Source organism: Osmia lignaria, chromosome 8 (genome assembly GCF_051020975.1).
Source record: "Osmia lignaria lignaria isolate PbOS001 chromosome 8, iyOsmLign1, whole genome shotgun sequence".
Taxonomy (NCBI): domain Eukaryota; kingdom Metazoa; phylum Arthropoda; class Insecta; order Hymenoptera; family Megachilidae; genus Osmia; species Osmia lignaria.
This window is the reverse complement of record NC_135039.1, coordinates 2055991-2082827: the sequence shown is the minus strand read 5'-3', so window position 1 is coordinate 2082827 and position 26837 is coordinate 2055991.

Genomic DNA, 26837 nt, shown 5'->3' with positions numbered 1-26837 from the left:
AAAAAACGTCTCTTAACATTTTGCCATAGCCTGTTTCGTTTCCGAGATATTTGCAGATTCAGCTCAAAGGAACTGGCCTGACGGACATATTTCGAGATATTTCTTCTTCTTGTTGTTCTTCCTCTGCACAGCTAAGCTGGAAGTGGCATTTGCAGCTCGCAATAGTGCAGAGTTTTCTCAAAGAAAGGGGCCACGGTGTTTCTGTATCTCTATTATGTTGGTGCGGCTTCGGAACTTTTAAATATCTTGATATATCTCGAGAACTACGCATCTGATCAAAAAATATCATAGAACATAAAAAGTAGGAAACTTAATTCTCTACAAAAAAGGTCTCTTAACATTTTGCCATAGCTCGCTTCGTTTCCGAGATATTTGCATATTTATCTCAAGGGAAGGGCCCTGACGGACATATTTCGAGATATTTCTTCTTCTTGTTGTTCTTCTTCTGCACAGCTAAGCTGGAAGTGGCATTTACAGCTCGCAATAGTGCAGAGTTATCTCAAAGAAAGGGGCCACGGTGTTTCTGTATCTCTATTATGTTGGTGCTGCTTCGGAACTTTTAAATATCTTGATATATCTCGAGAACTACGCATCTGATCAAAAAATATCATAGAACATGAAAAGAAGGAAACTTAATTCTCTACAAAAAAGGTCTCTTAACATTTTGCCATAGCTCTCTTCGTTTCCGAGATATTTGCAGATTTATCTCAAGGGAAGGGGCCTGACGGACATATTTCGAGATATTTCTTCTTCTTGTTGTTCTTCTTCTGCACAGCTAAGCTCGAAGTGGCATTTGCAGCTCGCAATAGTGCAGAGTTATCTCAAAGAAAGAGGCCACGGTGTTTCTGTACCTCTATTATGTTGGTGCAGCTTCGGAACTTTTAAATATCTTGATATATCTCGAGAACTACGCATCTGATCAAAAAATATCATCGAACATAAAAAGTAGGAAACTTAATTCTCTACAAAAAAGGTCTCTTAACATTTTGCCATAGCTCGCTTCGTTTCCGAGATATTTGCAGATTTATCTCAAGGGAAGTGGCCTGACGGACATATTTCGAGATATTTCTTCTTCTTGTTGTTCTTCTTCTGCACAGCTAAACTGGAAGTGGCATTTGCGGCTCGCACTAGTGCAGAGTTATCTCAAAGAAAGGGGCCACGGTGTTTCTGTATCTCTATTATGTTGGTGCGGCTTCGGAACTTTTAAATATCTCGATATATCTCGAAAACTACGCTTCTGATCAAAAAATATCAGAGAACGTAAATTGTAGGAAACATAATTCTCTACAAAAAAGGTCTCTTAACATTTTGCCGTAGCTCGCTTCGTTTCCGAGATATTTGCAGATTTATCTCAAGGGAAGGGGCATGACGGACATATTTCGAAATATTTCTTATTCTTGTTGTTCTTCTTCTGCACAGCTAAGCTGGAAGTGGCATTTGCAGCTCGCAATAGTGCAGAGTTATCTCAAAGAAAGGGGCCACGGTGTTTCTGTACCTCTATTATGTTGGTGCAGCTTCGGAGCTTTTAAATATCTTGATATATCTCGAGAACTACGCATCTGATCAAAAAATATCATAGAACATAAAAAGTAGGAAACTTAATTCTCTACAAAAAAGGTCTTTTAACGTTTTGCAATAGCTCGCTTCGTTTCCGAGATATTTGCAGATTTATCTCAAGGGAAGGGTCCTGACGGACATATTTCGAGATATTTCTTCTTCTTGTTGTTCTTCTTCTGCACAGCTAAACTGGAAGTGGCATTTCCAGCTGGCAATCATGCAGAGTTATCTCAAAGAGAGGGGCCACGGTGTTTCTGTATCTCTATTATGTTGGTGCGGCTTCGGAACTTTTAAATATCTTGATATATCTCGAGAACTACGCCTCTGATCGAAAAATATCATAGAACATAAAAAGTAGGAAACTTAATTCTCTACAAGAAAGGTCTCTTAACATTTTGCCATAGCTCGCTTCGTTTCCGAGATATTTGCAGATTTATCTCAAGGGAAGGGGCCTGACGGACATATTTCGAGATATTTCTTCTTCTTGTTGTTCCTCTTCTGCACAGCTAGGCTGGAAGTGGCATTTGCAGCGCGCAATAGTGCAGAGTTATCTCAAAGAAACGGGCCACGGTGTTTCTGTACCTCTATTATGTTGGTGCAGCTTCGGAGCTTTTAAATATCTTGATATATCTCGAGAACTACGCATCTGATCAAAAAATATCATAGAACATAAAAAGTAGGAAACTTAATTCTCTACAAAAAAGGTCTCTTAACATTTTCCCATAGCTGGCATCGTTTCCGAGATATTTGCAGATTTAGCTCAAGGGAAGGGGCCTGACGGACATATTCCGAGATATTTCTTCTTCTTGTTGTTCCTCTTCTGCACAGCTAAGCTGGAAGTGGCATTTGCAGGTCGCAATAGTGCAGAGTTATCTCAAAGAAAGGGGCCACGGTGTTTCTGTATCTCTATTATGTTGGTGCGGCTTCGGAACTTTTAAATATCTCGATATATCTCGAAAACTACGCTTCTGATCAAAAAATATCATAGAACATAAATTGTAGCAAACATAATTCTCTACAAAAAAGGTCTCTTAACATTTTGCCATAGCTCGCTTCGTTTCCGAGATATTTGCAGATATATCTCAAGGGAAGGGGCCTGACGGGCATATTTCGAGATATTTCTTCTTCTTGTTGTTCTTCTTCTGCACAGCTAAGCTGGAAGTGGCATTTACAGCTCGCAATAGTGCAGAGTTATCTCAAAGAAAGGGGCCACGGTGTTTCTGTATCTCTATTATGTTGGTGCGTCTTCGGAACTTTTAAATATCTTGATATATCTCGAGAACTACGCATCCGATCAAAAAATATCATAGAACATGAAAAGTAGGAAACTTAATTCTCTACAAAAAAGGTCTCTTAACATTTTGCCATAGCTCTCTTCGTTTCCGAGATATTTGCAGATATATCTCAAGGGAAGGGGCCTGACGGACATATTTCGAGATATTTCTTCTTCTTGTTGTTCTTCTTCTGCACAGCTAAGCTGGAAGTGGCATTTGCGGCTCGCACTAGTGCAGAGTTATCTCAAAGTAAGGGGCCACGGTGTTTTTGTACCTCTATTATGTTGGTGCAGCTTCGGAGCTTTTAAATATCTTGATATATCTCGAGAACTACGCATCTGATCAAAAAATATCATAGAACATAAAAAGTAGGAAACTTAATTCTCTACAAAAAAGGTCTCTTAACATTTTCCCATAGCTGGCATCGTTTCCGAGATATTTGCAGATTTAGCTCAAGGGAAGGGGCCTGACGGACATATTCCGAGATATTTCTTCTTCTTGTTGTTCTTCCTCTGCACAGCTAAGCTGGAAGTGGCATTTGCGGCTCGCACTAGTGCAGAGTTATCTCAAAGAAAGGGGCCACGGTGTTTCTGTATCTCTATTATGTTGGTGCGTCTTCGGAACTTTTAAATATCTCGATATATCTCGAAAACTACGCTTCTGATCAAAAAATATCATAGAACATAAATTGTAGGAAACATAATTCTCTACAAAAGCGTCTCTTAACATTTTGCCATAGCCCGTTTCGTTTCCGAGATATTTGCAGATTCAGCTCAAAGGAACTGGCCTGACGGACATATTTCGAGATATTTCTTCTTCTTGTTGTTCTTCCTCTGCACAGCTAAGCTGGAAGTGGCATTTGCAGCTCGCAATAGTGCAGAGTTTTCTCAAAGAAAGGGGCCACGGTGTTTCTGTATCTCTATTATGTTGGTGCGGCTTCGGAACTTTTAAATATCTTGATATATCTCGAGAACTACGCATCTGATCAAAAAATATCATAGAACATAAAAAGTAGGAAACTTAATTCTCTACAAAAAAGGTCTCTTAACATTTTGCCATAGCTCGCTTCGTTTCCGAGATATTTGCATATTTATCTCAAGGGAAGGGCCCTGACGGACATATTTCGAGATATTTCTTCTTCTTGTTGTTCTTCTTCTGCACAGCTAAGCTGGAAGTGGCATTTACAGCTCGCAATAGTGCAGAGTTATCTCAAAGAAAGGGGCCACGGTGTTTCTGTATCTCTATTATGTTGGTGCTGCTTCGGAACTTTTAAATATCTTGATATATCTCGAGAACTACGCATCTGATCAAAAAATATCATAGAACATGAAAAGAAGGAAACTTAATTCTCTACAAAAAAGGTCTCTTAACATTTTGCCATAGCTCTCTTCGTTTCCGAGATATTTGCAGATTTATCTCAAGGGAAGGGGCCTGACGGACATATTTCGAGATATTTCTTCTTCTTGTTGTTCTTCTTCTGCACAGCTAAGCTCGAAGTGGCATTTGCAGCTCGCAATAGTGCAGAGTTATCTCAAAGAAAGAGGCCACGGTGTTTCTGTACCTCTATTATGTTGGTGCAGCTTCGGAACTTTTAAATATCTTGATATATCTCGAGAACTACGCATCTGATCAAAAAATATCATCGAACATAAAAAGTAGGAAACTTAATTCTCTACAAAAAAGGTCTCTTAACATTTTGCCATAGCTCGCTTCGTTTCCGAGATATTTGCAGATTTATCTCAAGGGAAGTGGCCTGACGGACATATTTCGAGATATTTCTTCTTCTTGTTGTTCTTCTTCTGCACAGCTAAACTGGAAGTGGCATTTGCGGCTCGCACTAGTGCAGAGTTATCTCAAAGAAAGGGGCCACGGTGTTTCTGTATCTCTATTATGTTGGTGCGGCTTCGGAACTTTTAAATATCTCGATATATCTCGAAAACTACGCTTCTGATCAAAAAATATCAGAGAACGTAAATTGTAGGAAACATAATTCTCTACAAAAAAGGTCTCTTAACATTTTGCCGTAGCTCGCTTCGTTTCCGAGATATTTGCAGATTTATCTCAAGGGAAGGGGCATGACGGACATATTTCGAAATATTTCTTATTCTTGTTGTTCTTCTTCTGCACAGCTAAGCTGGAAGTGGCATTTGCAGCTCGCAATAGTGCAGAGTTATCTCAAAGAAAGGGGCCACGGTGTTTCTGTACCTCTATTATGTTGGTGCAGCTTCGGAGCTTTTAAATATCTTGATATATCTCGAGAACTACGCATCTGATCAAAAAATATCATAGAACATAAAAAGTAGGAAACTTAATTCTCTACAAAAAAGGTCTTTTAACGTTTTGCAATAGCTCGCTTCGTTTCCGAGATATTTGCAGATTTATCTCAAGGGAAGGGTCCTGACGGACATATTTCGAGATATTTCTTCTTCTTGTTGTTCTTCTTCTGCACAGCTAAACTGGAAGTGGCATTTCCAGCTGGCAATCATGCAGAGTTATCTCAAAGAGAGGGGCCACGGTGTTTCTGTATCTCTATTATGTTGGTGCGGCTTCGGAACTTTTAAATATCTTGATATATCTCGAGAACTACGCCTCTGATCGAAAAATATCATAGAACATAAAAAGTAGGAAACTTAATTCTCTACAAGAAAGGTCTCTTAACATTTTGCCATAGCTCGCTTCGTTTCCGAGATATTTGCAGATTTATCTCAAGGGAAGGGGCCTGACGGACATATTTCGAGATATTTCTTCTTCTTGTTGTTCCTCTTCTGCACAGCTAGGCTGGAAGTGGCATTTGCAGCGCGCAATAGTGCAGAGTTATCTCAAAGAAACGGGCCACGGTGTTTCTGTACCTCTATTATGTTGGTGCAGCTTCGGAGCTTTTAAATATCTTGATATATCTCGAGAACTACGCATCTGATCAAAAAATATCATAGAACATAAAAAGTAGGAAACTTAATTCTCTACAAAAAAGGTCTCTTAACATTTTCCCATAGCTGGCATCGTTTCCGAGATATTTGCAGATTTAGCTCAAGGGAAGGGGCCTGACGGACATATTCCGAGATATTTCTTCTTCTTGTTGTTCCTCTTCTGCACAGCTAAGCTGGAAGTGGCATTTGCAGGTCGCAATAGTGCAGAGTTATCTCAAAGAAAGGGGCCACGGTGTTTCTGTATCTCTATTATGTTGGTGCGGCTTCGGAACTTTTAAATATCTCGATATATCTCGAAAACTACGCTTCTGATCAAAAAATATCATAGAACATAAATTGTAGCAAACATAATTCTCTACAAAAAAGGTCTCTTAACATTTTGCCATAGCTCGCTTCGTTTCCGAGATATTTGCAGATATATCTCAAGGGAAGGGGCCTGACGGGCATATTTCGAGATATTTCTTCTTCTTGTTGTTCTTCTTCTGCACAGCTAAGCTGGAAGTGGCATTTACAGCTCGCAATAGTGCAGAGTTATCTCAAAGAAAGGGGCCACGGTGTTTCTGTATCTCTATTATGTTGGTGCGTCTTCGGAACTTTTAAATATCTTGATATATCTCGAGAACTACGCATCCGATCAAAAAATATCATAGAACATGAAAAGTAGGAAACTTAATTCTCTACAAAAAAGGTCTCTTAACATTTTGCCATAGCTCTCTTCGTTTCCGAGATATTTGCAGATATATCTCAAGGGAAGGGGCCTGACGGACATATTTCGAGATATTTCTTCTTCTTGTTGTTCTTCTTCTGCACAGCTAAGCTGGAAGTGGCATTTGCGGCTCGCACTAGTGCAGAGTTATCTCAAAGTAAGGGGCCACGGTGTTTTTGTACCTCTATTATGTTGGTGCAGCTTCGGAGCTTTTAAATATCTTGATATATCTCGAGAACTACGCATCTGATCAAAAAATATCATAGAACATAAAAAGTAGGAAACTTAATTCTCTACAAAAAAGGTCTCTTAACATTTTCCCATAGCTGGCATCGTTTCCGAGATATTTGCAGATTTAGCTCAAGGGAAGGGGCCTGACGGACATATTCCGAGATATTTCTTCTTCTTGTTGTTCTTCCTCTGCACAGCTAAGCTGGAAGTGGCATTTGCGGCTCGCACTAGTGCAGAGTTATCTCAAAGAAAGGGGCCACGGTGTTTCTGTATCTCTATTATGTTGGTGCGTCTTCGGAACTTTTAAATATCTCGATATATCTCGAAAACTACGCTTCTGATCAAAAAATATCATAGAACATAAATTGTAGGAAACATAATTCTCTACAAAAGCGTCTCTTAACATTTTGCCATAGCCCGTTTCGTTTCCGAGATATTTGCAGATTCAGCTCAAAGGAACTGGCCTGACGGACATATTTCGAGATATTTCTTCTTCTTGTTGTTCTTCCTCTGCACAGCTAAGCTGGAAGTGGCATTTGCAGCTCGCAATAGTGCAGAGTTTTCTCAAAGAAAGGGGCCACGGTGTTTCTGTATCTCTATTATGTTGGTGCGGCTTCGGAACTTTTAAATATCTTGATATATCTCGAGAACTACGCATCTGATCAAAAAATATCATAGAACATAAAAAGTAGGAAACTTAATTCTCTACAAAAAAGGTCTCTTAACATTTTGCCATAGCTCGCTTCGTTTCCGAGATATTTGCATATTTATCTCAAGGGAAGGGCCCTGACGGACATATTTCGAGATATTTCTTCTTCTTGTTGTTCTTCTTCTGCACAGCTAAGCTGGAAGTGGCATTTACAGCTCGCAATAGTGCAGAGTTATCTCAAAGAAAGGGGCCACGGTGTTTCTGTATCTCTATTATGTTGGTGCTGCTTCGGAACTTTTAAATATCTTGATATATCTCGAGAACTACGCATCTGATCAAAAAATATCATAGAACATGAAAAGAAGGAAACTTAATTCTCTACAAAAAAGGTCTCTTAACATTTTGCCATAGCTCTCTTCGTTTCCGAGATATTTGCAGATTTATCTCAAGGGAAGGGGCCTGACGGACATATTTCGAGATACTTCTTCTTCTTGTTGTTCTTCTTCTGCACAGCTAAGCTCGAAGTGGCATTTGCAGCTCGCAATAGTGCAGAGTTATCTCAAAGAAAGAGGCCACGGTGTTTCTGTACCTCTATTATGTTGGTGCAGCTTCGGAACTTTTAAATATCTTGATATATCTCGAGAACTACGCATCTGATCAAAAAATATCATCGAACCTAAAAAGTAGGAAACTTAATTCTCTACAAAAAAGGTCTCTTAACATTTTGCCATAGCTCGCTTCGTTTCCGAGATATTTGCAGATTTATCTCAAGGGAAGTGGCCTGACGGACATATTTCGAGATATTTCTTCTTCTTGTTGTTCTTCTTCTGCACAGCTAAACTGGAAGTGGCATTTGCGGCTCGCACTAGTGCAGAGTTATCTCAAAGAAAGGGGCCACGGTGTTTCTGTATCTCTATTATGTTGGTGCGGCTTCGGAACTTTTAAATATCTCGATATATCTCGAAAACTACGCTTCTGATCAAAAAATATCAGAGAACGTAAATTGTAGGAAACATAATTCTCTACAAAAAAGGTCTCTTAACATTTTGCCGTAGCTCGCTTCGTTTCCGAGATATTTGCAGATTTATCTCAAGGGAAGGGGCCTGACGGACATATTTCGAAATATTTCTTATTCTTGTTGTTCTTCTTCTGCACAGCTAAGCTGGAAGTGGCATTTGCAGCTCGCAATAGTGCAGAGTTATCTCAAAGAAAGGGGCCACGGTGTTTCTGTACCTCTATTATGTTGGTGCAGCTTCGGAGCTTTTAAATATCTTGATATATCTCGAGAACTACGCATCTGATCAAAAAATATCATAGAACATAAAAAGTAGGAAACTTAATTCTCTACAAAAAAGGTCTTTTAACGTTTTGCAATAGCTCGCTTCGTTTCCGAGATATTTGCAGATTTATCTCAAGGGAAGGGTCCTGACGGACATATTTCGAGATATTTCTTCTTCTTGTTGTTCTTCTTCTGCACAGCTAAACTGGAAGTGGCATTTCCAGCTGGCAATCATGCAGAGTTATCTCAAAGAGAGGGGCCACGGTGTTTCTGTATCTCTATTATGTTGGTGCGGCTTCGGAACTTTTAAATATCTTGATATATCTCGAGAACTACGCCTCTGATCGAAAAATATCATAGAACATAAAAAGTAGGAAACTTAATTCTCTACAAGAAAGGTCTCTTAACATTTTGCCATAGCTCGCTTCGTTTCCGAGATATTTGCAGATTTATCTCAAGGGAAGGGGCCTGACGGACATATTTCGAGATATTTCTTCTTCTTGTTGTTCCTCTTCTGCACAGCTAGGCTGGAAGTGGCATTTGCAGCGCGCAATAGTGCAGAGTTATCTCAAAGAAACGGGCCACGGTGTTTCTGTATCTCTATTATGTTGGTGCGGCTTCGGAACTTTTAAATATCTTGATATATCTCGAGAACGACGCATCTGATCAAAAAATATCATAGAACATAAAAAGTAGGAAACTTAATTCTCTACAAAAAAGGTCTCTTAACATTTTCCCACAACTGGCATCGTTTCCGAGATATTTGCAGGTTTATCTCAAGGTAAGGGGCCTGACGGACATATTTCGAGATATTTCTTCTTCTTGTTGTTCTTCTTCTGCACAGCTAAGCTGGAAGTGGCATTTGCAGCTCGCAATAGTGCAGAGTTATCGCAAAGAAAGGGGCCACGGTGTTTCTGTATCTCTATTATGTTGGTGCGGCTTCGGAACTTTTAAATATCTTGATATATCTCGAGAACTACGCATCTGATCAAAAAATATCATAGAACATAAAAAGTAGGAAACCTAATTTTCTACAAAAAAGATCTCTTAACATTTTGCCGTAGCTCGCTTCGTGTCCGAGATATTTGCAGATTTATCTCAAGGGAAGGGGCCTGACGGACATATTTCGAAATATTTCTTATTCTTGTTGTTCTTCTTCTGCACAGCTAAGCTGGAAGTGGCATTTGCAGCTCGCTATAGTGCAAAGTTATCTCAAAGAAAGGGGCCACGGTGTTTCTGTACCTCTATTATGTTGGTGCAGCTTCGGAGCTTTTAAATATCTTGATATATCTCGAGAACTACGCATCTGATCAAAAAATATCATAGAACATATAAAGTAGGAAACTTAATTCTCTACAAAAAAGGTCTTTTAACGTTTTGCAATAGCTCGCTTCGTTTCCGAGATATTTGCAGATTTATCTCAAGGGAAGGGCCCTGACGGACATATTTCGAGATATTTCTTCTTCTTGTTGTTCTTCTTCTGCACAGCTAAGCTGGAAGTGGCATTTACAGCTCGCAATAGTGCAGAGTTATCTCAAAGAAAGGGGCCACGGTGTTTCTGTATCTCTATTATGTTGGTGCGGCTTCGGAACCTTTAAATATCTCGATATATCTCGAAAACTACGCTTCTGATCAAAAAATATCATAGAAAGTAAATTGTAGGAAACATAATTCTCTACAAAAAAGGTCTCTTAATATCTTGCCATAGCTCGCTTCGTTTCCGAGATATTTGCAGATTTATCTCAAGGGAAGGGGTCTGACGGACATATTTCGAGATATTTCTTCTTCTTGTTGTTCTTCTTCTGCACAGCCAAGCTCGAAGTGGCATTTGCAGCTCGCAATAGTGCAGAGTTATCTCAAAGAAAGGGGCCACGGTGTTTCTGTATCTCTATTATGTTGGTGCGGCTTCGGAACTTTTAAATATCTTGATATATCTCGAGAACTACGCATCTGATCAAAAAATATCATAGAACATAAAAAGTAGGAAACTTAATTCTCTACAAAAAAGGTCTCTTAACGTTTTGCCATAGCTCGCTTCGTTTCCGAGATATTTGCAGATTTATCTCAAGGGAAGGGGCCTGACGGACATATTTCCAGATATTTCTTCTTCTTGTTGTTCTTCTTCTGCACAGCTAAGCTGGAAGTGGCATTTGCAGCTCGCAATAGTGCAGAGTTATCTCAAAGAAAGAGGCCACGGTGTTTCTGTACCTCTATTATGTTGGAGCGGCTTCGGAATTTTTAAATATCTCGATATATCTCGAAAACTACGCTTCTGATCAAAAAATATCATAGAACATAAATTGTAGGAAACATAATTCTCTACAAAAAAGGTCTCTTAACATTTTGCCATAGCTCGCTTCGTTTCCGAGATATTTGCAGATTTATCTCAAGGGAAGGGGCCTGACGGACATATTTCGAGATATTTCTTCTTCTTGTTGTTCTTCTTCTGCACAGCTAAGCTGGAAGTGGCATTTGCAGGTCGCAATAGTGCAGAGTTATCTCAAAGAAAGGGGCCACGGTGTTTCTGTATCTCTATTATGTTGGTGCGGCTTCGGAACCTTTAAATATCTCGATATATCTCGAAAACTACGCTTCTGATCAAAAAATATCATAGAACTTAAAAAGTAGGAAACGTAATTCTCTACAAAAAAGTTCTCTTAACATTTTGCCATAGCTCGCTTCGTTTCCGAGATATTTGCAGATTTATCTCAAGGGAAGGGGCCTGACAGACATATTTCGAGATATTTCTTCTTCTTCTTGTTCTTCTTCTACGCAGCTAAGCTGGAAGTGGCATTTGCAGCTCGCAATAGTGCAGAGTTATCTCAAAGAAGGGGGCCACGGTGTTTCTGTATCTCTATTATGTTGGTGCGGCTTCGGATCTTTTAAATATCTTGATATATCTCGAGAACTACGCATCTGATCAAAAAATATCATAGAACATAAATAGTAGGAAACTTAATTCTCTACAAAAAGGTCCCTCAACATTTTGCCATAGCTCGCTTCGTTTCCGAGATATTTGCACATTTATCTCAAGGGAAGGGGCCTGACGGACATATTTCGAGATATTTCTTCTTCTTGTTGTTCTTCTTCGTGCACAGCTAAGCTGGAAGTGGCATTTGCGGCTCGCACTAGTGCAGAGTTATCTCAAAGAAAGGGGCCACGGTGTTTCTGAATCTCTATTATGTTGGTGCGGCTTCGGAACTTTTAAATATCTCGATATATCTCGAAAACTACGCTTCGGATCAAAAAATATCATAGAACATAAATTGTAGGAAACATAATTCTCTACAAAAAACGTCTGTTAACATTTTGCCATAGCTCGCTTCGTTTCCGAGATATTTGCAGATTCAGCTCAAAGGAACGGGCCTGACGGACATATTTCGAGATATTTCTTCTTCTTGTTGTTCTTCTTCTGCACAGCTAAGCTGGAAGTGGCATTTGCAGCTCGCAATAGTGCAGAGTTATCTCAAAGAAAGCGGCCACGGTGTTTCTGTACCTCTATTATGTTGGTGCAGCTTCGGAACTTTTAAATATCTTGATATATCTCGAGATCTACGCATCTGATCAAAAAATATCATAGAACATGAAAAGTAGGAAACTTAATTCTCTACAAAAAAGGTCTCTTAACATTTTGCCATAGCTCGCTTCGTTTCCGAGATATTGGCAGATTTATCTCAAGGGAAGGGGCCTGACGGACATATTTCGAGATATTTCTTCTTCTTGTTGTTCTTCTTCTGCACAGCTAAGCTGGAAGTGGCATTTGCGGCTCGCACTAGTGCAGAGTTATCGCAAAGAAAGGGGCCACGGTGTTTCTGTATCTCTATTATGTTGGTGCGGCTTCGTAACTTTTAAATATCTTGATATATCTCGAGAACTACGCATCTGATCAAAAAATATCATACTACATAAAAAGTAGGAAACATAATTCTCTACAAAAAAGGTCTCTTAATATCTTGCCATAGCTCGCTTCGTTTCCGAGATATTTGCAGATTTATCTCAAGGGAAGGGGTCTGACGGACATATTTCGAGATATTTCTTCTTCTTGTTGTTCTTCTTCTGCACAGCTAAGCTCGAAGTGGCATTTGCAGCTCGCAATAGTGCAGAGTTATCTCAAAGAAAGGGGCCACGGTGTTTCTGTATCTCTATTATGTTGGTGCGGCTTCGGAACTTTTAAATATCTTGATATATCTCGAGAACTACGCATCTGATCAAAAAATATCATAGAACATAAAAAGTAGGAAACTTAATTCTCTACAAAAAAGGTCTCTTAACGTTTTGCTATAGCTCGCTTCGTTTCCGAGATATTTGCAGATTTATCTCAAGGGAAGGGGCCTGACGGACATATTTCGAGATATTTCTTCTTCTTGTTGTTCTTCTTCTGCACAGCTAAGCTGGAAGTGGCATTTGCAGCTCGCAATAGTGCAGAGTTATCTCAAAGAAAGAGGCCACGGTGTTTCTGTACCTCTATTATGTTGGAGCGGCTTCGGAATTTTTAAATATCTCGATATATCTCGAAAACTACGCTTCTGATCAAAAAATATCATAGAACATAAATTGTAGGAAACATAATTCTCTACAAAAAAGGTCTCTTAACATTTTGCCATAGCTCGCTTCGTTTCCGAGATATTTGCAGATTTATCTCAAGGGAAGGGGCCTGACGGACATATTTCGAGATATTTCTTCTTCTTGTTGTTCTTCTTCTGCACAGCTAAGCTGGAAGTGGCATTTGCAGGTCGCAATAGTGCAGAGTTATCTCAAAGAAAGGGGCCACGGTGTTTCTGTATCTCTATTATGTTGGTGCGGCTTCGGAACCTTTAAATATCTCGATATATCTCGAAAACTACGCTTCTGATCAAAAAATATCATAGAACTTAAAAAGTAGGAAACGTAATTCTCTACAAAAAAGTTCTCTTAACATTTTGCCATAGCTCGCTTCGTTTCCGAGATATTTGCAGATTTATCTCAAGGGAAGGGGCCTGACAGACATATTTCGAGATATTTCTTCTTCTTCTTGTTCTTCTTCTACGCAGCTAAGCTGGAAGTGGCATTTGCAGCTCGCAATAGTGCAGAGTTATCTCAAAGAAGGGGGCCACGGTGTTTCTGTATCTCTATTATGTTGGTGCGGCTTCGGATCTTTTAAATATCTTGATATATCTCGAGAACTACGCATCTGATCAAAAAATATCATAGAACATAAATAGTAGGAAACTTAATTCTCTACAAAAAGGTCCCTCAACATTTTGCCATAGCTCGCTTCGTTTCCGAGATATTTGCACATTTATCTCAAGGGAAGGGGCCTGACGGACATATTTCAAGATATTTCTTCTTCTTGTTGTTCTTCTTCGTGCACAGCTAAGCTGGAAGTGGCATTTGCGGCTCGCACTAGTGCAGAGTTATCTCAAGGAAAGGGGCCACGGTGTTTCTGAATCTCTATTATGTTGGTGCGGCTTCGGAACTTTTAAATATCTCGATATATCTCGAAAACTACGCTTCGGATCAAAAAATATCATAGAACATAAATTGTAGGAAACATAATTCTCTACAAAAAACGTCTGTTAACATTTTGCCATAGCTCGCTTCGTTTCCGAGATATTTGCAGATTCAGCTCAAAGGAACGGGCCTGACGGACATATTTCGAGATATTTCTTCTTCTTGTTGTTCTTCTTCTGCACAGCTAAGCTGGAAGTGGCATTTGCAGCTCGCAATAGTGCAGAGTAATCTCAAAGAAAGGGGCCACGGTGTTTCTGTATCTCTATTATGTTGGTGCGGCTTCGGAACTTTTAAATATCTTGATATATCTCGAGAACTACGCATCTGATCGAAAAATATCATAGAAGATAAAAAGTAGGAAACTTAATTCTCTACAAAAAAGGTCTCTTAACATTTTGCCATAGCTCGCTTCGTTTCCGAGATATTTGCAGATATATCTCAAGGGAAGGGGCCTGACGGACATATTTCGAGATATTTCTTCTTCTTGTTGTTCTTCTTCTGCACAGCTAAGCTGGAAGTGGCATTTGCAGCTCGCAATAGTGCAGAGTTATCTCAAAGAAGGGGGCCACGGTGTTTCTGTATCTCTATTATGTTGGTGCGGCTTCGGAACTTTTAAATATCTTGATATATCTCGAGAACTACGCATCTGCTCAAAAAATATCATAGAACATAAATAGTAGGAGACTTAATTCTCTACAAAAAGGTCCCTCAACATTTTGCCATAGCTCGCTTCGTTTCCGAGATATTTGCACATTTATCTCAAGGGAAGGGGCCTAACGGACATATTTCGAGATATTTCTTCTTCTTGTTGTTCTTCTTCTGCACAGCTAAGCTGGAAGTGGCATTTGCAGCTCGCAATAGTGCAGAGTTATCTCAAAGAATGGGGCCACGGTGTTTCTGCATCTCTATTATGTTGGTGCGGCTTCGGAACTTTTAAATATCTCGATATATCTCGAAAACTACGCTTCTGATCAAAAAATATCATAGAACATAACTTGTAGGAAACATAATTCTCTACAAAAAAGGTCTCTTAACATTTTGCCATAGCTCGCTTCGTTTCCGAGATATTTGCTGATATATCTCAAGGGAAGGGGCCTGACGGACATATTTCGAGATATTTCTTCTTCTTGTTGTTCTTCTTCTGCACAGCTAAACTGGAAGTGGCATTTCCAGCTCGCAATAATGCAGAGTTATCTCAAAGAAAGGGGCCACGGTGTTTCTGTATCTCTATTATGTTGGTGCGGCTTCGGAACTTTTAAATATCTTGATATATCTCGAGAACTACGCATCTGATCAAAAAATATCATACAACATAAAAAGTAGGAAACTTAATTCTCTACAAAAAAGGTCTCTTAACATTTTGCCATAGCTCGCTTCGTTTCCGAGATATTTGCAGATTTATCTCAAGGGAAGGGGCCTGACGGACATATTTCGAGATATTTCTTCTTCTTGTTGTTCTTCTTCTGCACAGCTAAGCTGGAAGTGGCATTTACAGCTCGCAATAGTGCAGAGTTATCTCAAAGAAAGGGGCCACGGTGTTTCTGTATCTCTATTATGTTGGTGCGGCTTCGGAACTTTTAAATATCTTGATATATCTCGAGAACTACGCATCTGATCAAAAAATATCATAGAACATAAAAAGTAGGAAACTTAATTCTCTACAAAAAAGGTCTCTTAACATTTTGCCATAGCTCGCTTCGTTTCCGAGATATTTGCAGATTTATCTCAAGGGAAGGGGCCTGACGGACATATTTCGAGATATTTCTTCTTCTTGTTGTTCTTCTTCTGCACAGCTAAGCTGGAAGTGGCATTTGCGGCTCGCGCTAGTGCAGAGTTATCTCAAAGAAAGGGGCCACGGTGTTTCTGTATCTCTATTATGTTGGTGCGGCTTCGGAACTTTTAAATATCACGATATATCTCGAAAACTACGCTTCTGATCAAAAAATATCATAGAAAGTAAATTGTAGGAAACATAATTCTCTACAAAAAACGTCTCTTAACATTTTGCCATAGCTCGCTTCGTTTCCGAGATATTTGCAGATTTATCTCAAGGGAAGGGGTCTGACGGACATATTTCGAGATATTTCTTCTTCTTGTTGTTCTTCTTCTGCACAGCTAAGCTCGAAGTGGCATTTGCAGCTCGCAATAGTGCAGAGTTATCTCAAAGAAAGAGGCCACGGTGTTTCTGTACCTCTATTATGTTGGTGCGGCTTCGGAATTTTTAAATATCTCGATATATCTCGAAAACTACGCTTCTGATCAAAAAATATCATAGAACATAAATTGTAGGAAACATAATTCTCTACAAAAAAGGTCTCTCAACATTTTGCCATAGCTCGCTTCGTTTCCGAGATATTTGCAGATTTATCTCAAGGGAAGGGGACTGACGGACATATTTCGCGATATTTCTTCTTCTTGTTGTTCTTCTTCTGCACAGCTAAGCTGGAAGTGGCATTTGCAGGTCGCAATAGTGCAGAGTTATCTCAAAGAAAGGGGCCACGGTGTTTCTGTATCTCTATTATGTTGGTGCGGCTTCGGAACCTTTAAATATCTCGATATATCTCGAAAACTACGCTTCTGATCAAAAAATATCATAGAACTTAAAAAGTAGGAAACGTAATTCTCTACAAAAAAGGTCTCTTAACATTTTGCCATAGCTCGCTTCGTTTCCGAGATATTTGCAGATTTATCTCAAGGGAAGGGGCCTGACGGACATATTTCGAGATACTTCTTCTTCTTGTTGTTCTTCTTCTGCACAGCTAAGCTGGGAGTGGCATTTGCAGCTCGCAATAGTGCAGAGTTATCTCAAAGAAAGGGGCCACGGTGTTTCTGTATCTCTATTATGTTGGTGCGGCTTCGGAACTTTTAAATATCTTGATATATCTCGAGAACTACGCATCTGATCAAAAAATATCATAGAACATAAAAGGTAGGAAACGTAATTCTCCACAAAAAAGGTCTTTTAACATTTTGCCATAGCTCGGATTGTTTCCGAGATATTTGGAGATTTAGCTCAAGGGAAGGGGCCTGACGTACATATTCCGAGATATTTCTTGATCTTGTTGTGCTTCTTCTGCACAGCTAAGCTGGAACTGGCATTTGCTGCTCGCAAAAGTGCAGAGTTATCTCACAGAAATGGGCCACGGTGTTTCTGTATCTCTATTATGTTGGTGCGGCTTCGGAACTTTTAAATATCTTGATATATCTCGAGAACTACGCACCTGATTAAAAAATATCATAGAACAAAAAGAGTAGGAAACTTAATTCTCTACAAAAAAGGTCTCTTAACATTTTGCCATAGCTCGCTTCGTTTCCGAGATATTTGCAGATTTATCTCAAGGGAAGGGGCCTGACGGACATATTTCGAGATATTTCTTCTTCTTGTTGTTCTTCTTCTGCACAGCTAAACTGGAAGTGGCATTTCCAGCTCGCAATAGTGCAGAGTTATCTCAAAGAAAGGGGCCACGGTGTTTCTGTATCTCTATTATGTTGGTGCGGCTTCGGAACTTTTAAATATCTCGATATATCTCGAAAACTACGCTTCTGATCAAAAAATATCATAGAATATAAAAAGTAGGAAACCTAATTTTCTACAAAAAAGGTCTGTTAACATTTTGCCGTAGCTCGCTTCGTTTCCGAGATATTTGCCGATTTATCTCAAGGGAAGAGGCCTGACGGACATATTTCGAAATATTTCTTATTCTTGTTGTTCTTCTTCTGCACAGCTAAGCTGGAAGTGGCATTTGCAGCTCGCAATAGTGCAGAGTTATCTCAAAGAAAGGGGCACGGTGTTTCTGTACCTCTATTATGTTGGTGCAGCTTCGGAGCTTTCAAATATCTTGATATATCTCGAGAACTACGCATCTGATCAAAAAATATCATAGAACATAAAAAGTAGGAAACTTAATTCTCTACAAAAAAGGTCTCTTAACATTTTGCCGTAGCTCGCTTCGTTTCCGAGATATTTGCAGATTTATCTCAAGGGAAGGGGCCTGACGGGCATATTTGGAGATATTTCTTCTTCTTGTTGTTCTTCTTCTGCACAGCTAAACTGGAAGTGGCATTTCCAGCTCGCAATAGTGCAGAGTTATCTCAAAGAAAGGGGCCACGGTGTTTCTGTATCTCTATTATGTTGGTGCGGCTTCGGAACTTTTAAATATTATGATATACCTCGAGAACTACGCATCTGATCAAAAAATATCATACAACATAAAAAGTAGGAAACTTAATTCTCTACAAAAACGGTCTCTTAACATTTTGCCATAGCTCGCTTCGTTTCCGAGATATTTGCAGATTTATCTCAAGGTAAGGGGTCTGACGGACATATTTCGAGATATTTCTTCTTCTTGTTGTTCTTCTTCTGCACAGCTAAGCTCGAAGTGGCATTTGCAGCTCGCAATAGTGCAGAGTTATCTCAAAGAAAGGGGCCACGGTGTTTCTGTATCTCTATTATGTTGGTGCGGCTTCGGAACTTTTAAATATCTTGATATATCTCGAGAACTACGCATCTGATCAAAAAATATCATAGAACATAAAAGGTAGGAAACGTAATTCTCCACAAAAAAGGTCTTTTAACATTTTGCCATAGCTCGGATTGTTTGCGAGATATTTGGAGATTTAGCTCAAGGGAAGGGGCCTGACGTACATATTCCGAGATATTTCTTGATCTTGTCGTGCTTCTTCTGCACAGCTAAGCTGGAACTGGCATTTGCAGCTCGCAAAAGTGCAGAGTTATCTCACAGAAATGGGCCACGGTGTTTCTGTATCTCTATTATGTTGGTGCGGCTTCGGAACTTTTAAATATCTTGATATATCTCGAGAACTACGCACCTGATCAAAAAATATCATAGAACAAAAAGAGTAGGAAACTTAATTCTCTACAAAAAAGGTCTCTTAACATTTTGCCATAGCTCGCTTCGTTTCCGAGATATTTGCAGATTTATCTCAAGGGCAGGGGCCTGACGGACATATTTCGAGATATTTCTTCTTCTTGTTGTTCTTCTTCTGCACAGCTAAACTGGAAGTGGCATTTCCAGCTCGCAATAGTGCAGAGTTATCTCAAAGAAAGAGGCCACGGTGTTTCTGTACCTCTATTATGTTGGTGCAGCTTCGGAACTTTTACATATCTTGATATATCTCAAGAACTACGCATCTGATAAAAAAATATCATAGAACATAAAAAGTAGGAAACCTAATTTTCTACAAAAAAGGTCTGTTAACATTTTGCCGTAGCTTGCTTCGTTTCCGAGATATTTGCAGATTTATCTCAAGGGAAGGGGCCTGACGGACATATTTCGAAATATTTCTTATTCTTGTTGTTCTTCTTCTGCACAGCTAAGCTGGAAGTGGCATTTGCGGCTCGCACTAGTGCAGAGTTACCTCAAAGAAAGGGGCCACGGTGTTTCTGTATCTCTATTATGTTGGTGCAGCTTCGGAACTTTTAAATATCTTGATATATCTCGAGAACTACGCATCTGATCAAAAAATATCATGCATCATAAAAAGTGGAAAACTTAATTCTCTACAAAAAAGGTCTCTTAACATTTTGCCATAGCTCGCTTCGTTTCCGAGATATTTGCAGATTTATCTCAAGGGAAGGGGCCTGACGGACATACTTCGAGATATTTCTTCTTCTTGTTGTTCTTCTTCTGCACAGCTAAGCTGGAAGTGGCATTTGCAGCTCGCAATAGTGCATAGTTATCTCAAAGAAAGGGGCCACGGTGTTTCTGTATCTCTATTATGTTGGTGCGGCTTCGGAACTTTTAAATATCTTGATATATCTCGAGAACTACGCATCTGATCAAAAAATATCATAGAACATAAAAGGTAGGAAACTTAATTCTCTACAAAAAAGGTCTCTTAACATTTTGCCATAGCTCGTTTCGTTTCCGAGATATTTGCAGATATATCTCAAGGGAAGGGGCCTGACGGACATATTTCGAGATATTTCTTCTTCTTGTTGTTCTTCTTCTGCACAGCTAAACTGGAAGTGGCATTTCCAGCTCGCAATAGTGCAGAGTTATCTCAAAGAAAGGGGCCACGGTGTTTCTGTATCTCTATTATGTTGGTGCGGCTTCGGAACTTTTAAATATCTTGATATATCTCGAGAACTACGCATCTGATCAAAAAATATCATGGAAAATAAAAAGTAAGAAACATAATTCTCTACAAAAAAGGTCTCTTAACATTATGCCATAGCTCGCTTCGTTTCCGAGATATTTGCTGATTTATCTCAAGGGAAGGGGCCTGACGGACATATTTCGAGATATTTCTTCTTCTTGTTGTTCTTCTTCTGCACAGCTAAACTGGAAGTGGCATTTCCAGCTCGCAATAGTGCAGAGTTATCTCAAAGGAAGGGGCCACGGTGTTTCTGTATCTCTATTATGTTGGTGCGGCTTCGGAACTTTTAAATATCTTGATATATCTCGAGAACTACGCATCTGATCAAAAAATATCATAGAACACAAAAAGTAGGAAACTTAATTCTCTACAAAAAAGGTCTCTTAATATTTTGCCATAGCTCGCTTCGTTTCCGAGATATTTGCAGATTTATCTCGAGGGAAGGGGCCTGACGGACATATTTCGAGATATTTCTTCTTCTTGTTGTTCTTCTTCTGCACAGCTAAGTTGGAAGTGGCTTTTGCGGCTCGCAATAGTGCAGAGTTATCTCAAAGAAAGGGGCCACGGTGTTTCTGTATCTCTATTATGTTGGTGCGGCTTCGGAACTTTTAAATATCTCGATATATCTCGAGAACTACGCATCTGATCAAAAAATATCATACAACATAAAAAGTAGGAAACTTAATTCTCTACAAAAAAGATCTCTTAACATTTTGCCATAGCTCGCTTCGTTTCCGAGATATTTGCAGATTTATCTCAAGGGAAGGGGTCTGACGGACATATTTCGAGATATTTCTTCTTCTTGTTGTTCTTCTTCTGCACAGCTAAGCTCGAAGTGGCATTTGCAGCTCGCAATAGTGCAGAGTTATCTCAAAGAAAGAGGCCACGGTGTTTCTGTACCTCTATTATGTTGGTGCGGCTTCGGAATTTTTAAATATCTCGATATATCTCGAAAACTACGCTTCTGAACAAAAAATATCATAGAACATAAATTGTAGGAAACATAATTCTCTACAAAAAAGGTCTCTCAACATTTTGCCATAGCTCGCTTCGTTTCCGAGATATTTGCAGATTTATCTCAAGGGAAGGGGACTGACGGACATATTTCGAGATATTTCTTCTTCTTGTTGTTCTTCTTCTGCACAGCTAAGCTGGAAGTGGCATTTGCAGGTCGCAATAGTGCAGAGTTATCTCAAAGAAAGGGGCCACGGTGTTTCTGTATCTCTATTATGTTGGTGCGGCTTCGGAACTTTTAAATATCTCGATATATCTCGAAAACTACGCTTCTGATCAAAAAATATCATAGAAAGTAAATTGTAGGAAACATAATTCTCTACAAAAAAGGTCTCTTAACATTTTGCCATAGCTCGCTTCGTTTCCGAGATATTTGCAGATTTATCTCAAGGGAAGGGGTCTGACGGACATATTTCGAGATATTTCTTCTTCTTGTTGTTCTTCTTCTGCACAGCTAAGCTCGAAGTGGCATTTGCAGCTCGCAATAGTGCAGAGTTATCTCAAAGAAAGAGGCCACGGTGTTTCTGTACCTCTATTATGTTGGTGCGGCTTCGGAATTTTTAAATATCTCGATATATCTCGAAAACTACGCTTCTGATCAAAAAATATCATAGAACATAAATTGTAGGAAACATAATTCTCTACAAAAAAGGTCTCTCAACATTTTGCCATAGCTCGCTTCGTTTCCGAGATATTTGCAGATTTATCTCAAGGGAAGGGGACTGACGGACATATTTCGCGATATTTCTTCTTCTTGTTGTTCTTCTTCTGCACAGCTAAGCTGGAAGTGGCATTTGCAGGTCGCAATAGTGCAGAGTTATCTCAAAGAAAGGGGCCACGGTGTTTCTGTATCTCTATTATGTTGGTGCGGCTTCGGAACCTTTAAATATCTCGATATATCTCGAAAACTACGCTTCTGATCAAAAAATATCATAGAACTTAAAAAGTAGGAAACGTAATTCTCTACAAAAAAGGTCTCTTAACATTTTGCCATAGCTCGCTTCGTTTCCGAGATATTTGCAGATTTATCTCAAGGGAAGGGGCCTGACGGACATATTTCGAGATACTTCTTCTTCTTGTTGTTCTTCTTCTGCACAGCTAAGCTGGGAGTGGCATTTGCAGCTCGCAATAGTGCAGAGTTATCTCAAAGAAAGGGGCCACGGTGTTTCTGTATCTCTATTATGTTGGTGCGGCTTCGGAACTTTTAAATATCTTGATATATCTCGAGAACTACGCATCTGATCAAAAAATATCATAGAACATAAAAGGTAGGAAACGTAATTCTCCACAAAAAAGGTCTTTTAACATTTTGCCATAGCTCGGATTGTTTCCGAGATATTTGGAGATTTAGCTCAAGGGAAGGGGCCTGACGTACATATTCCGAGATATTTCTTGATCTTGTTGTGCTTCTTCTGCACAGCTAAGCTGGAACTGGCATTTGCTGCTCGCAAAAGTGCAGAGTTATCTCACAGAAATGGGCCACGGTGTTTCTGTATCTCTATTATGTTGGTGCGGCTTCGGAACTTTTAAATATCTTGATATATCTCGAGAACTACGCACCTGATTAAAAAATATCATAGAACAAAAAGAGTAGGAAACTTAATTCTCTACAAAAAAGGTCTCTTAACATTTTGCCATAGCTCGCTTCGTTTCCGAGATATTTGCAGATTTATCTCAAGGGAAGGGGCCTGACGGACATATTTCGAGATATTTCTTCTTCTTGTTGTTCTTCTTCTGCACAGCTAAACTGGAAGTGGCATTTCCAGCTCGCAATAGTGCAGAGTTATCTCAAAGAAAGGGGCCACGGTGTTTCTGTATCTCTATTATGTTGGTGCGGCTTCGGAACTTTTAAATATCTCGATATATCTCGAAAACTACGCTTCTGATCAAAAAATATCATAGAATATAAAAAGTAGGAAACCTAATTTTCTACAAAAAAGGTCTGTTAACATTTTGCCGTAGCTCGCTTCGTTTCCGAGATATTTGCCGATTTATCTCAAGGGAAGAGGCCTGACGGACATATTTCGAAATATTTCTTATTCTTGTTGTTCTTCTTCTGCACAGCTAAGCTGGAAGTGGCATTTGCAGCTCGCAATAGTGCAGAGTTATCTCAAAGAAAGGGGCACGGTGTTTCTGTACCTCTATTATGTTGGTGCAGCTTCGGAGCTTTCAAATATCTTGATATATCTCGAGAACTACGCATCTGATCAAAAAATATCATAGAACATAAAAAGTAGGAAACTTAATTCTCTACAAAAAAGGTCTCTTAACATTTTGCCGTAGCTCGCTTCGTTTCCGAGATATTTGCAGATTTATCTCAAGGGAAGGGGCCTGACGGGCATATTTGGAGATATTTCTTCTTCTTGTTGTTCTTCTTCTGCACAGCTAAACTGGAAGTGGCATTTCCAGCTCGCAATAGTGCAGAGTTATCTCAAAGAAAGGGGCCACGGTGTTTCTGTATCTCTATTATGTTGGTGCGGCTTCGGAACTTTTAAATATTATGATATACCTCGAGAACTACGCATCTGATCAAAAAATATCATACAACATAAAAAGTAGGAAACTTAATTCTCTACAAAAACGGTCTCTTAACATTTTGCCATAGCTCGCTTCGTTTCCGAGATATTTGCAGATTTATCTCAAGGTAAGGGGTCTGACGGACATATTTCGAGATATTTCTTCTTCTTGTTGTTCTTCTTCTGCACAGCTAAGCTCGAAGTGGCATTTGCAGCTCGCAATAGTGCAGAGTTATCTCAAAGAAAGGGGCCACGGTGTTTCTGTATCTCTATTATGTTGGTGCGGCTTCGGAACTTTTAAATATCTTGATATATCTCGAGAACTACGCATCTGATCAAAAAATATCATAGAACATAAAAGGTAGGAAACGTAATTCTCCACAAAAAAGGTCTTTTAACATTTTGCCATAGCTCGGATTGTTTGCGAGATATTTGGAGATTTAGCTCAAGGGAAGGGGCCTGACGTACATATTCCGAGATATTTCTTGATCTTGTCGTGCTTCTTCTGCACAGCTAAGCTGGAACTGGCATTTGCTGCTCGCAAAAGTGCAGAGTTATCTCACAGAAATGGGCCACGGTGTTTCTGTATCTCTATTATGTTGGTGCGGCTTCGGAACTTTTAAATATCTTGATATATCTCGAGAACTACGCACCTGATCAAAAAATATCATAGAACAAAAAGAGTAGGAAACTTAATTCTCTACAAAAAAGGTCTCTTAACATTTTGCCATAGCTCGCTTCGTTTCCGAGATATTTGCAGATTTATCTCAAGGGCAGGGGCCTGACGGACATATTTCGAGATATTTCTTCTTCTTGTTGTTCTTCTTCTGCACAGCTAAACTGGAAGTGGCATTTCCAGCTCGCAATAGTGCAGAGTTATCTCAAAGAAAGAGGCCACGGTGTTTCTGTACCTCTATTATGTTGGTGCAGCTTCGGAACTTTTACATATCTTGATATATCTCAAGAACTACGCATCTGATAAAAAAATATCATAGAACATAAAAAGTAGGAAACCTAATTTTCTACAAAAAAGGTCTGTTAACATTTTGCCGTAGCTTGCTTCGTTTCCGAGATATTTGCAGATTTATCTCAAGGGAAGGGGCCTGACGGACATATTTCGAAATATTTCTTATTCTTGTTGTTCTTCTTCTGCACAGCTAAGCTGGAAGTGGCATTTGCGGCTCGCACTAGTGCAGAGTTACCTCAAAGAAAGGGGCCACGGTGTTTCTGTATCTCTATTATGTTGGTGCAGCTTCGGAACTTTTAAATATCTTGATATATCTCGAGAACTACGCATCTGATCAAAAAATATCATGCATCATAAAAAGTGGAAAACTTAATTCTCTACAAAAAAGGTCTCTTAACATTTTGCCATAGCTCGCTTCGTTTCCGAGATATTTGCAGATTTATCTCAAGGGAAGGGGCCTGACGGACATATTTCGAAATATTTCTTATTCTTGTTGTTCTTCTTCTGCACAGCTAAGCTGGAAGTGGCATTTGCGGCTCGCACTAGTGCAGAGTTACCTCAAAGAAAGGGGCCACGGTGTTTCTGTATCTCTATTATGTTGGTGCGGCTTCGGAACTTTTAAATATCTTGATATATCTGGAGATCTACGCATCTGATCAAAAAATATCATAGAACATAAAAAGTAGGAAACTTAATTCTCTACAAAAAAGGTCTCTTAACATTTTGCCATAGCTCGCTTCGTTTCCGAGATATTTGCAGATTTATCTCAAGGGAAGGGGCCTGACGGACATATTTCGAGATATTTCTTCTTCTTGTTGTTCTTCTTCTGCACAGCTAAGCTGGAAGTGGCATTTGCAGCTCGCAATAGTGCAGAGTTATCTCAACGAAAGGGGCCACGGTGTTTCTGTACCTCTATTATGTTGGTGCCGCTTCGGAGCTTTTAAATATCTTGATATATCTCGAGAACTACGCATCTGATCAAAAAATATCATACAACATAAAAAGTAGGAAACTTAATTCTCTACAAAAAAGGTCTCTTAACATTTTGCCATAGCTCGCTTCGTTTTCGAGATATTTGCAGATTTATCTCAAGGGAAGGGGCCTGACGGACATATTTCGAGATATTTCTTCTTCTTGTTGTTCTTCTTCTGCACAGCTAAGCTGGAAGTGGCATTTGCAGCTCGCAATAGTGCAGAGTTATCTCAAAGAAAGGGGCCACGGTGTTTCTGTACCTCTATTATGTTGGTGCAGCTTCGGAGCTTTTAAATATCTTGATATATCTCGAGAACTACGCATCTGATCAAAAAATATCATAGAACATAAAAAGTAGGAAACTTAACTCTACAAAAAAGGTCTCTTAACATTTTCCCATAGCTGGCATCGTTTCCGAGATATTTGCAGATTTAGCTCAAGGGAAGGGGCCTGACGGACATATTCCGAGATATTTCTTCTTCTTGTTGTTCCTCTTCTGCACAGCTAAGCTGGAAGTGGCATTTGCAGCTCGCAATAGTGCAGAGTTATCTCAAAGAAAGAGGCCACGGTGTTTCTGTACCTCTATTATGTTGGTGCAGCTTCGGAACTTTTACATATCTTGATATATCTCAAGAACTACGCATCTGATAAAAAAATATCATAGAACATAAAAAGTAGGAAACCTAATTTTCTACAAAAAAGGTCTGTTAACATTTTGCCGTAGCTTGCTTCGTTTCCGAGATATTTGCAGATTTATCTCAAGGGAAGGGGCCTGACGGACATATTTCGAAATATTTCTTATTCTTGTTGTTCTTCTTCTGCACAGCTAAGCTGGAAGTGGCATTTGCGGCTCGCACTAGTGCAGAGTTACCTCAAAGAAAGGGGCCACGGTGTTTCTGTATCTCTATTATCTTGGTGCAGCTTCGGAACTTTTAAATATCTTGATATATCTCGAGAACTACGCATCTGATCAAAAAATATCATGGATCATAAAAAGTGGAAAACTTAATTCTCTACAGAAAAGGTCTCTTAACATTTTGCCATAGCTCGCTTCGTTTCCGAGATATTTGCAGATTTATCTCAAGGGAAGGGGCCTGACGGACATATTTCGAGATATTTCTTCTTCTTGTTGTTC